The sequence below is a fragment of the Bombus affinis genome, chromosome 18 (assembly GCF_024516045.1).
Source record: "Bombus affinis isolate iyBomAffi1 chromosome 18, iyBomAffi1.2, whole genome shotgun sequence".
Taxonomy (NCBI): domain Eukaryota; kingdom Metazoa; phylum Arthropoda; class Insecta; order Hymenoptera; family Apidae; genus Bombus; species Bombus affinis.
In genome coordinates, this window is record NC_066361.1 from 5,506,543 (window position 1) to 5,525,248 (window position 18,706).

Below are 18,706 nucleotides of genomic sequence, written 5' to 3' on the forward strand. Positions count from 1 at the left end.
TATTACCGAGTTTCCTCTCTCCCCAATGTAGGTCCACTCCTCTCCTTCTCTATCTCTGCCATTGATTATCGCCCAGCCTCTCTCTTCCAGACACTTTAGCAGTGTTCTTCCTTCCATGTTTATTGTCTTGTCTTTTGATCGTCTGTTTTTATCTTTCCCTAGGTCCTCGTTTATCAGCCCTCCCTCTTCTCCCGTTCTTGCGTTCCAGTCTCCGCCGATGATCATTACTTCCTCTTCTCTTGCGTCTGCTCTTTCCTCTATTTTTTCCATGTTCCTTTATATATAGATATAGATATTACTTATGTAAGATGTACTCGTATTTTATAGTAGAAAGTATAATAAACTAAAGGAATTATAGTATGCATAATATTTCTTATCTCTGCTATCATTCTATCGCTATATGTTAATATATAATAATTAGTTTTATGTGTACATATAACTTATTTAATTAAATGATTATCGACAACTATCGCGGAAGAAATTTTATTATTAAATAAATGTTGTAGCGGACGAAATGTGTATAATTACTACGATAGTATCGAAAAACAAAAACGCAAATTAAATTGAAGAATACAACTTTCCAATACAATGAAATTGTTTCGTGAATACAACTGCAAAAATTAATTAATTTTATATCTTCCTATTCCAAACGCAGCTTCATGTTCGTTAGTGATAAAAAATGATATTTCATTTTCTGGATAAACGGATCTCAGATAACATAATCCCCACGATATGGGGATCCCCTCCCCCCACTTTCTTCTTTATGGATTCATTTATTTACCTATATATTTTTCCTCTAGAATAAATTATTTTAAATATTCATATTATAATGTTGAATACACATCATTTCATTAATGTAATTGTTTGTTTATATTTTTATTTATTTGCGGTAATACTTGCACAATTATTATTAAAGAATTGATAAATGGGAAACAGAGTAAAATACTTGATCCTTTTGTTATAACAAAGATTTATTGTATCGGAAGATTTGGTTATAATTTTTCTACCTATTATTTAACGAACAAAAGATTCCTATAAACATTTTGACATCTAGAGATATGTATAAATATTTCTACGATTGAACAAATTTATTATTAATTATTTAATTAGGTGCTGACATAAAGATTTAAAATATTTAAGATATCCTTCGTGGGATCTACAAGTATTTACACTTCCCGATTCTTTTCTCTTCTCGCGTTAAGATTAAAGTACAGAAAAGCAACATATATAGGGTAGTTGATAACTGGTGATACAAGCGGAAAGGGGGTGATTCTACGCGAAAAAAGAAGTCGAAAATATAGAATAAAAATTTTTCGTTTGAGGCTTCGTTTTCGAGAAAATCGACTTTGAATTTTCGCTCGGTACGCGTGCACTTTATCACGTCTCGTTATAACGGATCTCACTGTAGATCGTTGTCCCGATTGACGTTATGTTGATAAACACTTCCAATGTGTTAGAAAGCGTTCATAGAAATTTAATTAGGAGAGCAGAAGTACGTGTTCGGCAGAATGGACAACATTTTCAGCAATTTTTGTAATAATAAACTTTATGATTATTTCATATTATTTCATTATGTAGTCCCAATTTTCCATTACGGCAAAAACAAACTTAAACTGCGATAATATCCATCGAGACAACGGTCTACAGTGAGATCCGTTATAACGAGACGTGATAAAGTGCACGCGTACCGAGCGAAAATTCAAAGTCGATTTTCTCGAAAACAAAGCCTCAAACGAAAAATTTTTATTCTATATTTTCGATTTCTTTTTTCGCGTAGAATCACCCCCTTTCCGCTTGTACCACCAGTTACCAACCACCTTGTATATTGAAAGGAATCCATATAAAAATCAATATTAAAATATTAAAAACAAATGTAAAATACTTGAAAAATCTATGTACTTCAGGTTTTTATTTTTTTATCTTCTCCTGTTAGAATTAACATACAAGCGATACAAAAGATACGATATTGGTACCATATTAAAATATGAAAAATACTTGAAAAGACTGTCGCAACTTCCAACGGTCTACGCTCTTTAATTCTTCTTCATCCTGCAACTAAAATTAAAATAGCAACAAAAATTATACCGAAAATGGCATATTGCAATATTGAAAATAAATATTTAATAAACCGAAGAAAGTTTCATAAAATCCTCAAATTTTTCCAGACTGTGCCTTGAACTGTAAATATTAACAAGAGATAAATCCAAAGAAGGGCATGTTAGCCGCAAGAGCGTAACATTTTCAGCTATTAAAATAACCTTACGGTTAGCAACCGTAAAAAGCAGGATAAGCGTAGACGTAATTCCTCGTAGAAATGATAACCGTGACGGAACACATCGGGACCGTTTACATCGATTTCGCTGAAATATCGACGATCAGATTTTTCTGCCACTTGGTTACTTCGTTTCGTGATGCAACGCAGCCGCATTTAAAATGACTAAAAGCGTAACGGCGTAAGCTTTTAGGCGTGAGTGCTGATTATCGGTGAAAAGTAACATCTGCTTCTCGTCAAATCCATATTTTTCCCTCTGATAATACACGGTGGGCGTCTCTTGCCTGTGTCGACAATCAACGATCCATGCGGCCAAATTGCTAACCCAGTTGTTTCACGATCGAGTTATGCGCGATACGAGTTGTTAGTCGGACAGTGAATAGTGCTGTTAGTGCCGTGGCTTCTTCTTTCTCTTATTCCATCCAAATTGAATTAACGTACAGTGACATCGATGATACGTATGTACAATTGAAAGGACGTGAGGGCATAGTGTAATTAACGGCAAGTAGGAACAACGCGGCGTTGATCCCATTTAACCTTCGAGGCGTTCGTCTTAAGGCTGGTTCACACACGGACAGTAGTCTAGTGGAACCGTAGAGAGTTGCCAGTAAAGTTGAGTTTAACTCGTTCACTCTGGAGGATTATCGCGAATAAAACGAGAATTAAAACGACTTTTTTTTCATGAATCACCCGCAATGATCATCCGCAATGAAACAGTGTAAATTCGGCTTTACTCGCTACTACTTGGTTAATGTAGTGGCCGCGTCTGAACCAGCCTTTACAACAAGCAGTCTCCATTGCTCGCTGCATATTGCAGACTCGCTTATCCTGATTGACGTCTTACTCTTACCGAGCCTCAAATCATTCGAGATTAAGATGCGTCTAATTGTAGTTGCACTGCTATTGTATTGCATACGTGTTTCTGCTCCAATATGTTTGTCGATATTTGTTGTTAATTGTTGCTCTTGAACTAATGTTTATGGAAATTTAGTTTCATAAAATCCATATAGGGATTTTAACTATTAAATATTATAAAAATAGTATTTTATTGTAGAGATTTAATATACATTAGTGCATAGGATTAAAAAAAAATGTAATCGAGATTAAATAATTACAACGATCTATTGATAATTGAAAGCATGTAATATAAACATTAAATATTACCGTAACCATAGTTTCTGGATATTTTATGTATTTTTGCATGTTACGTACATCTTGTACATTTTTGCATTGTAATTTTGATAACAATGTAATTTCAATTGATGAATTACATTTGGTTTATTTCCTTTTATTGGTAATCAATCATTATTCGAAATAGAAGCAACGTCGCCAATTTCAATAACCTTGAAATGTGTTGTCAAAATCAACAGTCTGAACAATTTTTCCCTATACATAATTTTATTATTATTATTGTTGTTATTTAATTTGCACTGTACAATTTGTCCAGCTGGACATGGCCTTAATTTCCAAGACATTCGTTAGAAACTTTAACTAAATTTAAATGTTGTCCTTGACAACACATTTCAAGGTCACTGTAATTGACCAGGTCCCAATTTCGAATAATTACTTTTTATTTTTCTAATTTCATTTAATGATGTATTTTCAATCTGACCTTTCTTTTTCCAAAATAATTAATCAGTAAAATAATGATGCTTTCTTGATATTTCATCAACTTTTATATAATTGCATCTTTAAATTTTCTTAAAAGCATAAACATCCACAATCTAATTATTACATATATGGATAATGTTATACAAAAGGTAACTTAAAAGAGGAACAATAGAAAAAAGATATGATTTTATAAAACGGAATTATATTTGATAAGAGAAACCAAGAGATCTAGGTAAGTTATATGTATATCATAGAATGGACAACTATTGTCGATAGGATACAACATATTTAGCATAAAAGTTACCAATACACATTCATGGAAGTATCAATTTGAAATATTTTCTTGCTCGTTGCTGTATTATATATTTATGGTTAATCGAACTTTTGATTATTCGAGGAGAGAGGATGGAATGAAAGGATGATTGTAGTATAGAAATATTGTTTGTGGCTGTTAAGCTTTTTAATTATTTACAGACTTTAATTTAGCAAATTTTTAGTCACAATTTCGTTTCCAAAGTTTTCATAATTCAACATGTATCTCTATTTTAACTAGAAGCTTTCATTTCTTTTAGCAGGAAAACTAGCTTTTTATTTATTATGCATACAGATGATAGGTATTGAATATCTATAATGAAGATTCACGTTAAATTTTAAATTAATAGTAATTTTTAAATTAATTTTTTAGAAACAAGATTTTCTAGAAGAAGTAGTATAGCGTGTTCCTTTAATTTTTTTACTTCTTTATATATTTATATTTCTAAAAAATAATAGATATTTTTAAGAATCACTTTGAAATACTTTTATAAAGCAAGTTTTATTTTATCAAAAGAACACAGTAAGTTGCAAGCAAATAGATGGAAAAATTACCAGCGCTTATAAGGTAAAAGCTAAGAACAGAAGCAAGTTGTTTTTAGTGAAAGCAGTCAATTGGGATGAGAAAAAAGATTTGATAGATTTTAAAGATTGGAGATTATGATAAATAAAGGAAAACTGAAAGGAAGTAATGTATATATGTATATACAGGGTGTCAATAAAAATTACCACTTGCAATAACTCATTATCTATTAATTTCATTAAATGTAAGTGTAAATATTAACGAGTAGTTTTTTAAATCTACTTTCACTATCTTTCTTCTTTAAATTCTTCTTTAGTCAAGTTCTGATAGGTGTTTCTTTTAACTGAAAACAGCAATCCCAATATTCATCTTAAAGTCATCGAAAAAATGTTTAAACAAAAGTCGTTTACTTTTTATTAGTTTAACTTTAATTAACTAGTTTAATTTTAACTTTAAAATATCAGATTTAACGTATGAAAGACAAGAACAATGTAAACAGTGCAAATGAAGAATAGTGTTTCATGTCCTTCCTTGTTTTCCATCTATTTAATTTCACAAAATATTAAAAATATCTCCTGCTAGGCTAATAGCTCTTCGATATAAATAAATTAATATCTTGTGATAAGGAATACCGACATAGATCGATTAATGTACTAAAATATATGTGTATAGTTCCATGTAAGAAAAACATTTCTTTTTATTATTATTTAATTTGTACTTTACAATTTGTCCAGCTGAACATTTGGTAAATTTGTCTAGTTTAATTACTAAATAACATGTGGATGGCTACCCCCAACGGGATACCATCTTCAAGTTTGTCTATTTTATTTCTTTAGTGAGGTCAGTGGAGTATTTTCTTTTTAGTCTTCTTTCTATGAGAGTTTTGCTCGCTTCAACAGCCAGCTGGTTTGGATGTGTTGCCATTCTTTCCTTGTATTTTACTGCGTACCTGCCAATTTCTTCTTTGATCGTTGGTATTTTTAAGTCTTTGCGTATATCCTCGTTTCTGACATACCATGGGACGTTCACTATTGTTCTCAGTATGTTCGATTGTAGCGACTCTAGTTTATTTATGTGGCTCATTGCTGCTGTCCCCCATTGTGGTATTCCGTACGTCCAAATTGGTTTTATTATCGTTTTCTAGATTTTTAGTTTATTTTCTATGCTGAGTTTAGAGTTTCGGCTAATTAGCCAGTACATCTGTCTTCTTTTTATTCGTATTTTGTCTATAATTGATTTAGTATGTTGTTTCCATGTAAGTTGTGTGTCTAAGTGGAGTTCTAGGTATTTGACTTGCCTTGTTTGTGTTATGTGCGTGCCGTTCAGTAGGATGTTTGGTGGCATCTGTTTTCGCAATGTGAATGTAATATGGTTGCATTTATTGGGCTTTGCTTTTATTTGTTTATCTTGCAGCCATTTTTCTATTTTTGTCATATCTTGTAGTAATTTGACTGCTGTTTCTGGGTTAGTGTGCCTGACTAGTACAGCTGTTTCGTCCGCGAATGTCAGTATTTTCCTATTATTCATCGAGACAACGATCTACAGTGAGATCCGTTATAACGTGATAAAGTGCACGCGTACCGAGCGAAAATTCAAAGTCGATTTTCTCGAAAACAAAGCCTCAAACGAAAAATTTTTATTCTATATTTTCGACTTCTTTTTTCGCGTAGAATCACCCCCTTTCCGCTTCAACCACCAGTTACCAACCCTTTATATGGTCAACGTTACATGTCATAATATATATAGTCTAATTGTTACGTTCTATTTAATTGCAGCGTTTGCTTGAACGTAATGATACGAAACGGGTAGCGTTAACTAGCGTTTAAAGCAACTGGCAATAAGTTCCACTTTCGGCTAACTTGCTATGTGTGGGAATACTGGCACGGGAGAGGATTAAAGTTGTTATAAATAAATAATAAAAGCAAGTGAATGGAGACAAGATTAGTCTTTCAATAGTGTTTCATCAAGAACATCTAAAACGAATACAATCTATATCTAATATTGAACATCTCTCGTTTAATGGGAGATTAATGACTATTAAACTTTAAACGTAATTTATATCTATCAAATTGGCAATTGACTCTTGGATCATAAAGTTAAATCAGGTTAAAGTCCATGATTTGGTTACTAATTTATTCAGATATACGCTGCCTGGCATATTTCATCTTTAAAGGTACATAGTAACTTTAATATATGTGAAGTTACATATGTTTAATATACATTTAATTACTTATTAATTAATTAATTAATTTATTAGTTGCTTTAAACCAGATATGCTTTATATATCAAATGCAGTATGCTTGCACATAATTTGAATAATACATCATTTCGAATTTATAATTATATAATTATTATAAGACAATTATAAATAAAATAGGTCTTCTATATCAGGATCGTATAAATTTTCTTTTTTTATTTATTTGGAAGTAGTTCACAATCAATTCTCATTGAGAATTATAAGTAAATTATTTTGGCGTGGTACTGTCATTTGGATTATAAGAGTTTATGATATGTTTGATTCTAGTTGAATCTAATGCTTCAATCTAAAGGGTATTGTCTTTTTAATCTGCGGATCTGATCCGTCGTGTCAAGTAATTGGATAATTAATGGGTTTTGATGGTTGTTCGCTCTTGTATTATATCTGTTTCTGAATTTAGATATTTCTTCTTTAACTGTGAGTATCTTAAGGTTGCGATGTATTGTTTCCTTGGTAACATACCAAGGTGCATCTATCAAGGTTTTTAGAGTTTTTGATTGGAATTGTTCTATGTTGGAATTACTCGCTGTTCCCCATAGTTGGATCCCATAGGCCCAAACAGATTTTAATATTGCTTTATATAGCATTATTTTACTCTGCCTGTTTAAGTTGCAGCGTCTGCCAATGAGCCAGTAGAATTTTTTTAGTTTTGATTTCAGTTGTTTGGATTTATCTACGATGTCCTGTTTCCATGTCATTCTTCTGCCCAGGACGTATCTTTGTTTGGAATTGGAATATTATTTATGGTCACCTGTGAGCAGGATTGTTTTCGCAGCGTGAAGGTTATACGACTGGATTTATTTTCATTTATTTCGAAGCGCCATTTGTGCAACCACTTTTCCATAGAGTCGAGACTTCGCTGGAGAGTTGAGGAGGCAATTATCGGGTCTGAGTGGCACGCTAATAAAGCTGTATCATCAGCAAATGTCGCTGTGGTTATCTCTGTTAATGTTGGTAAATCGACATTGTAAATGGTAAACGGCACAGGCCCGAGGACATTGCCTTGGGGTATGCCAGCTTCTATAGGAAATATTGCGGTTATAGCGTCTAAGTATTTAATCATGAACAGATAAGCGCCTCTGAGATACAGACGACAACCCCTCCAGAGGGACTAAAACCTCAGTATAAAAACCCCCCAAAATGAGCGCTCGCCCCAGCCTATTGAAACATTTTGGAGCAATCTCTTTTAACACTTTGAACCGTCACTCTGTTGGATTTGCATAATAAATTCTATCATCACATACAAAGTTCAATTTCTTCTTCTTTTGAGGAGATCACCGGCGATCTATCGGTTTCGTGATCTCTTGTGTCTCCGACGTGACACTGACAACACCCTCCTCAACTCGCTAACGGCTACCTCTTATACCATGGCTCCGGGATACCTGGCACACGCACGTTCCACAGACGTGGATGATCCATGGTCAAGTGGACCCTAATTACCCAGGGTTTCCCTCCGATACTACGCTTATTATATTATTATAAAAGGTATTATAGGTATTATGCTTTTACGGCTCCAACTTCACAAGCGATAAACGAGGACGTTAACACTTTCGTCGCTACGTCATCCATATCTCTGTGACGGGTATACTTCCGTGGGGACCCCGTCACCCAAGTACGGATGACGCTCTTTTTGTTCGAGTTAATTACACGTTGGTCGCCACAGCGCCCATATCTGTGTGACGGGTATACATCCGTGAGGGTCAGTCACCCAAGTACGGATGACGCTCTTCTTGTTTGAGTTAATTAATACGTTCGTCGCCATGTTATCCATATCTATGTGACGGGTATACTTTCGTAGGGACCGTCACCCAAGTACGGATGACGCTCTTCTTGTTCCAGTTAATTAACACTTTGATTGCCACGTTATTTATATCTATGTAACGGTTATACCTCCGTGGGGTCCCGTCACCCAAGTACGGGTGACGCTCTTGTTCGAGTTAATTAAAGATAGGATATTACATATAGGATATACAACATAAAATATTAAAAACATATTATACCATACTTTTTATTAATTTATATTCTGGATAAAATATTTCATTATGCTATATCGCATGGTGTTTGTTAAAACATTCCAAACACATTTGGGGTGATTTTGGGCACTTCGAACAATAATTGTAGACTTCGTCATCACTATTCTCCTCACTTTCAAATACATTTTCACGCTGTTTACTGAACATTTTGAGGATGAAAAAATCACTGATGTACGTCTCGCAAGTATTCTTCTCGATTAAATGAAAGATCTGAGATATCTGCCATGAGATCCCTCGGAATACTCTAGATGGAAAGCTTATCGCTTTCTCCATTTCAGAACTAAATAATCTTCTCTTTACGATGAATCGAAGGCGATAAACAATGAATTCCCGCTTGTCGCTCTATTTACGTTCTGCGTACCGGCGGTCGGATTTGGGCCCCGCAGGAAACTTAGCCGAATCACGTTGGACGACGAACGTGTTAAGGAGTAATAAATTTTTCCAATCTTCTATTGACAGGAATGCTGAATTTTTTGAAATGGAGTTTTAGTTGGAATTGTAGAAACATTGCAATGCCTTGTGACTACTATCGCAATACATGTAAATATTCCTGATCTATTTATATTTTGTACCACACGTTTGTATTATAACGTCACATTTCGTAGATCGCTTTTTCGTTATAATTCCTTTAACAATGCTTCCGATTACATATGTTTATATATCTTTTCCTTGGTTTAACCCGTAGAGGACTTGTATAGGATGTTTGATCGTGAGATTTATTTAATGTTATTGCTTCGTCGAATATATTTAAAATAATAAATTACTATACAGACTATATTCGTTGAGACGTATAGTGTATAAGTCGTAAAATAGGATCGCTAATGACTCGTTAATTAGATCGCTTGTTGATAACCGATCGACAATTGACTGTAACTCATTTCGCATTCGCTTATTTATACTGATCGGGGGAGAGTCAGAAAATTCAAATTCGTATTTGTTCGACGGTTGCACATAGCGGCAACACTGTTTTGCCTGGAGTTTATTTATCGTTACGTTTCGTGCGTTAAGGTGGTGTCAATGTCCCGAGGCAAAATAACAACATGAGTCGACGACGATTCGCATCGTCCTCTAACTCATGCGCCGCTACAAACCTATAGAATATACTGACAACGTTTGATTGAAAAAATGTGGGACATCCATACAACTGTTGTACACAAGTTCGCGTCACTAAATCATACGAGCTGGAACGAACCGATACTCAGTTTAGAATCACGTTCGTCACAATCGACAGTCGAATCGAGACTCGATGATTTAAATTGTAGATCTTTCCGCATTACGTATTTATGGAACGTTCAAAGACGCAAGAATGCGTAGAATGTATATTATGTCAAAAAATATATAAGATATTCAAGCTATAATACTCAATACGACATTTACCAGATGAAACAAGTCTCTGCATGGATTTCGCTTCTTTAGTTGTGTTCGTAAAAATATGAATTTGTATAAATATCTGCAGTCTACTTATTACGTTATATTTATTTCTTATTAACTATATCATATTTTGCTCCTTAAATTTCATTTCGCTTCGTATGAATCTTATTAGTTTGGTTTATTATATTAATCCTTAGTTATTATATTAATTAACAATTAGGGAATTATTATAATTATCTGAAATTGTTAATAAAGATACAATTTACAAGCCCTGAAAGGCTGCTTTGGTTATAGAAAATTAATAGAAAATATATGAAGGAAAATTTACTTCAACATTTGTGTAAATATTTTGAGCGGATGCATAAAGTAATTTTTATGTTTAATGTTATTTTTTTTAACACACGTTAGAGGGATAGTCACTGATAGAATACTCGCGATATTCCCTTTTTCGAGGTTCAGAGATAGACATTATGCCGTCCCTCATCGTGTGCTTACCAAAATGCAACTTCGTGGCCAGATACTTTAAACAAAGTTTCTATTCTTTGGCAATGGAACGTTAGGTCGCTTGTCATTAGTGAACTATCTTCCGTATCCTCAAAGGACCCTAAATAGTGCTGTCATCGACGCTTCAGAACTCGGCAACTTCAAGTCGCCGGCTACAGACTTTTAATTCACAATATTCACTCAAGCGTTTTGCCAAAGTCCTTATCGAGGCCTCGGCCCAGCCATAAATTAAGATAAGGTTGGAATTAAGGAAAATGCGTTCCCGCTAACATGCACAAATTCAAAACTATAAAGTACTATGATAACGTTACGTTATGTTGAGGTTATTCAGTATATAAAGAGAGAAAAACGCGTGGATAAAGTGTAAGATACAAAATATATATTTTATTTAATAGTGAAATACAGGAATACAATTTGAGCTGGTCCAGATCCGCACGCTAGCAGTGTTACTTTATAACTGAAAATCCCGAGCCAACGTCGCCTGTCTACTGTTTATGGTCTGCCTCCCTGCTATTCTTTTGTCTATATGCTGTCGATGGCTTCAGCACTTGAGAAAGCTAAAAAGACCAGATGTGGAGTTTTCCTAGAAGTGGTGACAACTTCAACACGTTAATTAATTTTACAAAAATCAGGCGAATATTAAACTATTCTAGATTATTATGTTTTGTGATAGAAAGGGAAAAATAAAAGATTTTATGAAAGAATATTTCATTAGCGGTAGAAGAATTTTTACAAGTCTTTTTTTAAGTAAATAAATCGAAACAGAAAAATAATTTTCTTTGCATATTGTCAACGTTTACGTCAACAGCGACCAATAGAAAATTTTAAAAATTAATAGAAAGTTAGAACATAAAGTATAATGAAAGTTAAATTTGTTGTAATCAAATTAATTTTGCATTTTGTTCACATTGAAAGTTCATCGGCCATGGTGTCAACGAATTTCTAGGAGACTGTCGCTTGATTAAAACAAAATGGAAGCTAATTCCATTTCCGACGTGACTACGCTTTGAAATGTACCTTTCATGCAGCTTTGTACACATTCTAATAAAATACGTGAAAACCAGCACGTTTTCTATACAGCTACTGAGATAACCCAATAATAATTTCAGTTTTATATAGCTTACAAATTTCAAACTACTTTATTATTAATTATTGCGATAATCATTAAATTTATATCCCTTCAAAATCTACTTTAAAGCTTCAATGAAACTGTATAAATGTTAACCACATTCTGATGTCTATGATTTTCGCATATGTTATAAAACTCAACATTTTGAACAATCTTTTTCTATATACAGGGTGTTCGACTACAGATGTAAAAAATTAAAGGGATGATTCTTGAAACTAAAATATGATGAAAATTAAGAATAAATAATTTGCATTTTCGGCTTTATTTTTTAGTTATTGACAATTCAAAATTAACCGAAATATCTCTGTGCGTGAGCAAACCTCTGTACATGAACGCAAGTAGGTTAGCCTAAGCAGCGGAGTCCACAGGGATCCTCAAGTCGAACTATACATGGGCAGCTTAGCTAGTACAAATGATATCGAAGATCATCGGATTTGAAGACGTAAATCATCCTGCGCGACGATTTGTAGAAAAAATCGTAGATTAAATATTATATTTGTCCACTCATTAAAATTTATAATAATATATCGAAAACCGGCTCATGGAATTTTTGAGTAGAGACGATTAATTTTCCTTCTAATCTTTGCCTCCATAAGTAATTAATAATTAAAAGCACACATAAACAATGTTTAAACAAATTTCACACCGCGCACCATGATCATCCCATCCATGGATATCCACAGAAAAATCACATATGCACACATATGCACACATATGCACAAAAATCACATACACATTTTCCACACAAATAGCTGACCACTGCATATTACCATATTTATATACATACACATGAAATAACAAATGATAAAACCAAAAGAAACTACAAGAACTACGAGAAGAATTGTGAGCACAACAACATTCTGTTGATATTTACATTTCTGTTGATAGATGTGCATCTGTAGCAGTGTATATGTCACTATTGGCTGCTGATCGCTGGCCACTTATGTTCTGTTTATAAACAAGAATCGAGCGAGCTTACGACCCTTTGCACAACTACATATGCGTAACTGCAAGAAATGTTTTATTTATAATACTTTAATTAATTATTTATTGTAATTATAATATTATTAATTTATAACTTACTTAGAAGTGAGAATCATCAACATATTGGGTTTCGGCTTGGATTAGATAAAATATTAGAATAACGATTATTTTATTTTATGAAATAGTATCAATTATTTCACACGACTGTTATTTTTATAATTAATTCGTTATTATTTCACATAAGTAGATTGAAAAATCTAACCCAAACTTAAACCCAATACATTGATAGATATTCTAATTGAGTTATAAGTTACAAAGTTATAATATACACTTGCAGCCTCGCACATGTAAATACGTGTGCACGAGACCTTCAAGCTTGCTCGACTCTTGTTTACAAACAGAAGATAAGTAGCCGGCAACCATACTGACGCATACACTGCTACAAACGCATAACTAAAGGCAGAATTTACGGTATTCGTATCTGTAGTTTCTCGCGAATATCTTGAAAAATAAGCCAGTCCAGCCATTATATATATAGGAAGAAGTTATTCAAAAAATTGAATTTTACAAAATACACAGTTTCACTAAAACTTTTGTTTGAAAGAGAATTTATTTTTTATTGTGATTAAACATTTCTAATATACGGACTTCCTAAAAGCCAAAAATATTTGATTCACATAAAATAATATATTATTTGAGGTGTAATCAGAGAATAGCAAAATATTTTTGGTATGTTTTTCTATTCAATTTACGTATTAACCTCTTCTGTTGTTGATGTCTTGTCAAGACCAACATCTCAAGTACTTTGCAAAGTATGTATGTGTCTGTGCATTTTTGCAATTTTAAAAACCTTCATCTAAATTCTCTCTACTACTATTTAGTTTTAGTAATGTAATTTTAATAATGAATTATATTTGCTTTACCTTCTTTTCTTCCCAATTTCGGCTAACCAAATAATTTCAATTTATTTTCTTCCATTTTCCCAAAATAGTAAATTACTACGCCAATCAAAGATATAGACTCACTTTTTTAATCACCTACGCTAAATCACTTGCAAATTCCATTATTAATCCTTTCACAGTGTAACCCGACACAGATTCGAACAAATTGCCAAATATAATATTGTAAATTTCACATGTTATATGATATCACAAGTAAACTAATCATTAATATTTATACATACTATTTTCATATTTAATACTAGAAACGCGAGAAATCTTAATAACAAAGAAATAATTACTCTGTAAATCTATCATCTGCATTTTTCGTTATCCTTTTACTCTATCGAAGGGTTAAGTTCCGACTTGTCACAAATACCGACAATAATATTCTTTATTTCAATAAAATGTCTAAGATAATATTTTATTCTAATTCTGTCACGACCGTTTGCGGAGAGACGCGATCGCAAAGAAAACGTGTCAGCAAGAGGCGTAAATTCTCGCTACGATTTTGATAATCGACGCCGCGAATTAGTCGTTCCCCTGTTTCGATTAGGATAACAGAGGTAGTTCAATGATTTTAACACTGAATTAACAGGATTAATATAAACTTGTATAATTAATAATATTTAAAATTATAATGAACACGTCACAAATGATTTAACGATGATACAATTAGTTTGTTACAGTTCGACCCGACTTTATATTTTATTCGTCTGAACCTCTCGATAAATACCGTTTGAATCCTCAAATGATACTGATTGCCCTTCGATTTGTTTCCTTTGTCTTCTCTGGGAGATGACCCCCACCACGCTCGGATCACGCCACCGTTCGCGCTTATGATCACGTACACCACCTCTTTGTGTAGACAAAATATCGGACCGAAGGCAAATCGACGTTTCTAGAATTCGCTGCTTGACGACAACTATGCGCTTGTCGCTACATTGTATATTTCGCCGGTCATATAAGACGATCTGTCTGCGACACCGTAGGACCACGAGCGACGGTTAGGAACACGGCCTATAGTAAACCTCGGGGTGTAACATATTCTAAACGGACTTTTTTAAATTCTTGGGTTCTATGGAATATGTACTTACTAATTTCAAATTTTCGGTCAAGATTGTATAAAGAAATTTAGTATCTTAGAATATTCGGACGTCTTTTTGTTCAAGAAAATAACCAACTCTCTTTAACTCTATTCGTCGGGATCTGTTCCTCCTTTCTCCAAGTAGTACGTTTAATTGCTTTCTTTCACTTTGTCTTTTAATTAATGCTTCTACTTCTTGCACAGCTGGCTCGACCTACTTGGAAGGTACTATTTCGATGCATAATACATTTCACGAGACTTGCATCCTTTCTATTTTTTCTTTATCATTCCTTTTCTTTCTGTTCATCAGACATGCATCGAGTTTGTCTCTCTCGTCCATTCTACCTTACGTTTCCCGCATTCTTTGCATTTTTTCTAGTTTGCACGCATTGTTCTACTATTTGTCCGCATTATTTTCTCTGTCTCCTTCTAAAATATTCTCTTTCAACTTTTCTAAGCTGTTTATTTTAAATTTTATAATATAATTTCTATTCTATTATGGATATGGGGTTAAATTTTATCTCACACTATAAAATTTATCATATAACGTAAAGCTAAAATTCAATGTGTCGACTGTACACACGAGCTTGTGTCGATTGATGTTTATGTGCGTCGTTGTTCTTTGGTTGCAATAAACACAACTTAGAGAAATTTTGGGTGAATCCTTTTTTACTTTCGCACTTGTGTCTTTGTTTTGGATTCTCGCAGATGTACAAGTATTGAATTTTTTTGCAAGAAAACCGAGATCATATTGAACATTTACTGTAATACAAAACGGCTGCCATTTTTGTTACAATTTTTCTGTGGACATTCGCCGACGGGACACTTGCGGTGCGTGTGTGATTTTTCAGTGGACATTTACGGGCAACACAATCGCGGTGCATGTTGAACTTTGTATAAACATTATTAACATGTGCTTTTGTTTATTAATTATATATGGAGGACTAGGAGAAACATTAATCTCCTCTACTTGGAAATTCCATAGGGCAGTTTTCAACACGATGTTATGGATATCCATAAGTAAGCACGTTTAATGTTTTATCTAAAATTTTCCTTACAAAATGTCGCACAGAGTCTTCTCCTCTACGATCTGTACGTCTATGCTTCGTTCGATTTGAAGACTACTGTGCTTCCTGTTGCTCGGTTAAGTTTTAAATTTCAAAGTTTGACAATAGTGAGATATTTGATGTTGTTTTTTCGGGACAAGCAATCGTGTTTGTGCATACTACAATATTTACGAAACGTCAGCCCAGAGTGCAAGTGTCAAATTCAAACACAATGGCGTATCCCGAAAAAGCAATATCGAAATAAAGTAGATCGAAGTTCTTATCATTTGAGCTTTTGGCGAACGCGTTGGCGTAACAATTTGTTCAGGAAAATTAGATATTATTAGATTATCTGATGTGATAATATTCCTAATGTTCATATATTCCCAAATTTCCGTTTGTGCAGTTTAGTTTTTTCCAAATTTCTGTATTTCGTTTATTACAGTTGAGGTTAGAAACAGAAACAATCCGCCATTGTTTTTTACTTCGTTTAATAATTCCCGTAGCAAATTAAATTTAAATTGAAATACAAATTTAATTTAAAATACTAGCATTGATACGCAAATTTTCGCAAGGGATCATTTTTTTATAACGTTTTGTTTATTTTAATAAGTTAAGTTTTACAATAACCTCAAATATTAAATTTACAAAGAGTTCATATGAAGAGTAAAAATGTTCTATTATGTATAATTATTAGTAACAATAAATATACTTATATATTTATAATATATAAATACAAATAGTAAATTTGATTTTTTAATCATTTTAAGCTTTTACCTAAGATATTTTTTGCTCTTTCTTTTATTTTGCTCTTTCTTGCAAACACATTTGTATTGAACGCGCTGTAACTACAAAAAAGGAGAAGGGGCAACATACGGATGAACGTAGTTTTAATTTTTCGAGCAATTTATCGTAGCTCGTCTGACGTTAACATAATTGTTTAAACGTGAAAAATACGATCTCGACAAAAAAGTGCTTAGTCTGGAGGTTAAAGATAAAAACTGGGTCGATTCAATTTTTTATCGTCGAAGAAGTTTTCCCGTGACTGAAAATATAATTATACCTACCTGCTCTATGTAGCGTTTATGAACAAATAAAGCTTCCTTATTTTCGCCCCAATTGAACGACTGACTGCGAAAGATTTCCGTTGAATCGAATTCGGAAATACGAATTGAAAAGCTTTAAGCTATTGAGTATTTATATATTGAAAAATACATTAACCGGATATGATCATTTTGCGATGGAAAAACGTACGCCGACGAATAAATGTTCTTATTCAGGTGAATGAAAGGTATTAAGTATATTGGAAAAATATTTTTACATCAAAACAATTTGCTTTTTTCTGAATTTATATGAACTTTCATGAATTTTTATTACCGATAACATTTAAAATATCTACATATATGCATGTCATATTTATAAAATCTCTAGTATATCCTGAATGTTTTATTTAAATTTTATATTAAATTTATTATTCAAATTGCAGACAAGTATTTATGTGTAATTGAGAGATTCAGCGAAAGAGCGGTACAATCTTTTGGCCTTTCTTTTCTGTAAATGAGTTAACTGCAGGAAATGAAATATAACATTTGTATTTATTTAGAAAATTTTGTTATCAATTTCCAATTCTTTATAAGCAATTAAATATAATGGCATGTTTCAATGTTTGGAAATATATACAATATGTAGATGTTTCTATTAGACTGAATCTCTTCTTTTAATTGTAGTCTTTTTAAATTAAAAATTTTGTTAGTTGTATCAGTTCTTATTTGAATCCCTCAATTCATCTATATAATACTATTTAATATTAAATATAGTATCTACTAAGTATGTTACTAAAAATGTGCTTTTGTTCAGTTATGACATTGAAATATGCAAATATATAAATATAATTATTCATTTTTGAATAAAGCATTAAATAATTAATATTATTTGCATTTAAGAATGTGTTTAGAAATTTACATACAAAAGCGAGTATTAGATTTTTACATAATATGTAAATATCGTTTTGAGATAAATGCTGTTAATACGAATAATTTAGTTTAATATGACAATTTTTATTTAATATAGAAGTCTTTGAAATTAATAGAATTTTTCTTACAATTACATAAATTTGTACGAAATGACGTTTTTATTGTTTCGTATCACTTCGTTACGTTTGTAGTTGATAAGGTATGGAGAGAATTTGAAAAGGTATTAGACAAAATTTTATTCGAATATTCATATAACTTTGCTCACCACGCGAGTTACTCCCCAGAGGCTTAGGGCACGAGATTTCACACTGCGCGTCGCTCTTTTCTCAACGGAGGCCTAGGCCATCATGCGACGCTCACACACACACTAGGGAGGGGATATATATACTTGTGTGTGTTTTCGCTCTACGTTCCTTCACTCTCGCACGTATATTTATTTTTCTTAACACGTACATGTTATTTTTCTTAAGTCCTAATCTCGTTACATACTTATCAAAACATTCCCTCGGACTTTCTTTTAACCCATAAAGCGCTGTTGCTAATTTACATTCCATTTGTCCCGTCTACATATTCTTTTGATTCGTAATATTACGTTCGGCACTGTTTACCAAGTGCTTCTTCCTTTTCAATATGCTTTTCGTTTTATATGTCCTATTTTCCCCGAAC

General features: G+C 32.8%; 1 protein-coding gene and 1 long non-coding RNA gene across 3 annotated transcripts in view; both read left to right on the plus strand.

Annotated features, from left to right (window-relative positions):
- LOC126926471 (uncharacterized) overlaps positions 1-6,950 on the plus strand; it is a 28,315-nt gene extending 21,365 nt beyond the window's left edge. Inside the window, exon 3 of one of the 2 annotated variants that reach the window (XR_007714638.1) lies at positions 6,003-6,950. This is a non-coding gene — a long non-coding RNA (uncharacterized LOC126926471). Of the gene's footprint in view, positions 1-5,617 lie in introns of both variants that reach the window. The other variant, XR_007714637.1, reaches the window with a different exon arrangement.
- Positions 1-18,706, plus strand: part of LOC126926444 (uncharacterized) — a 343,177-nt gene that overhangs the window by 95,055 nt on the left and 229,416 nt on the right. The window lies entirely within an intron of this gene.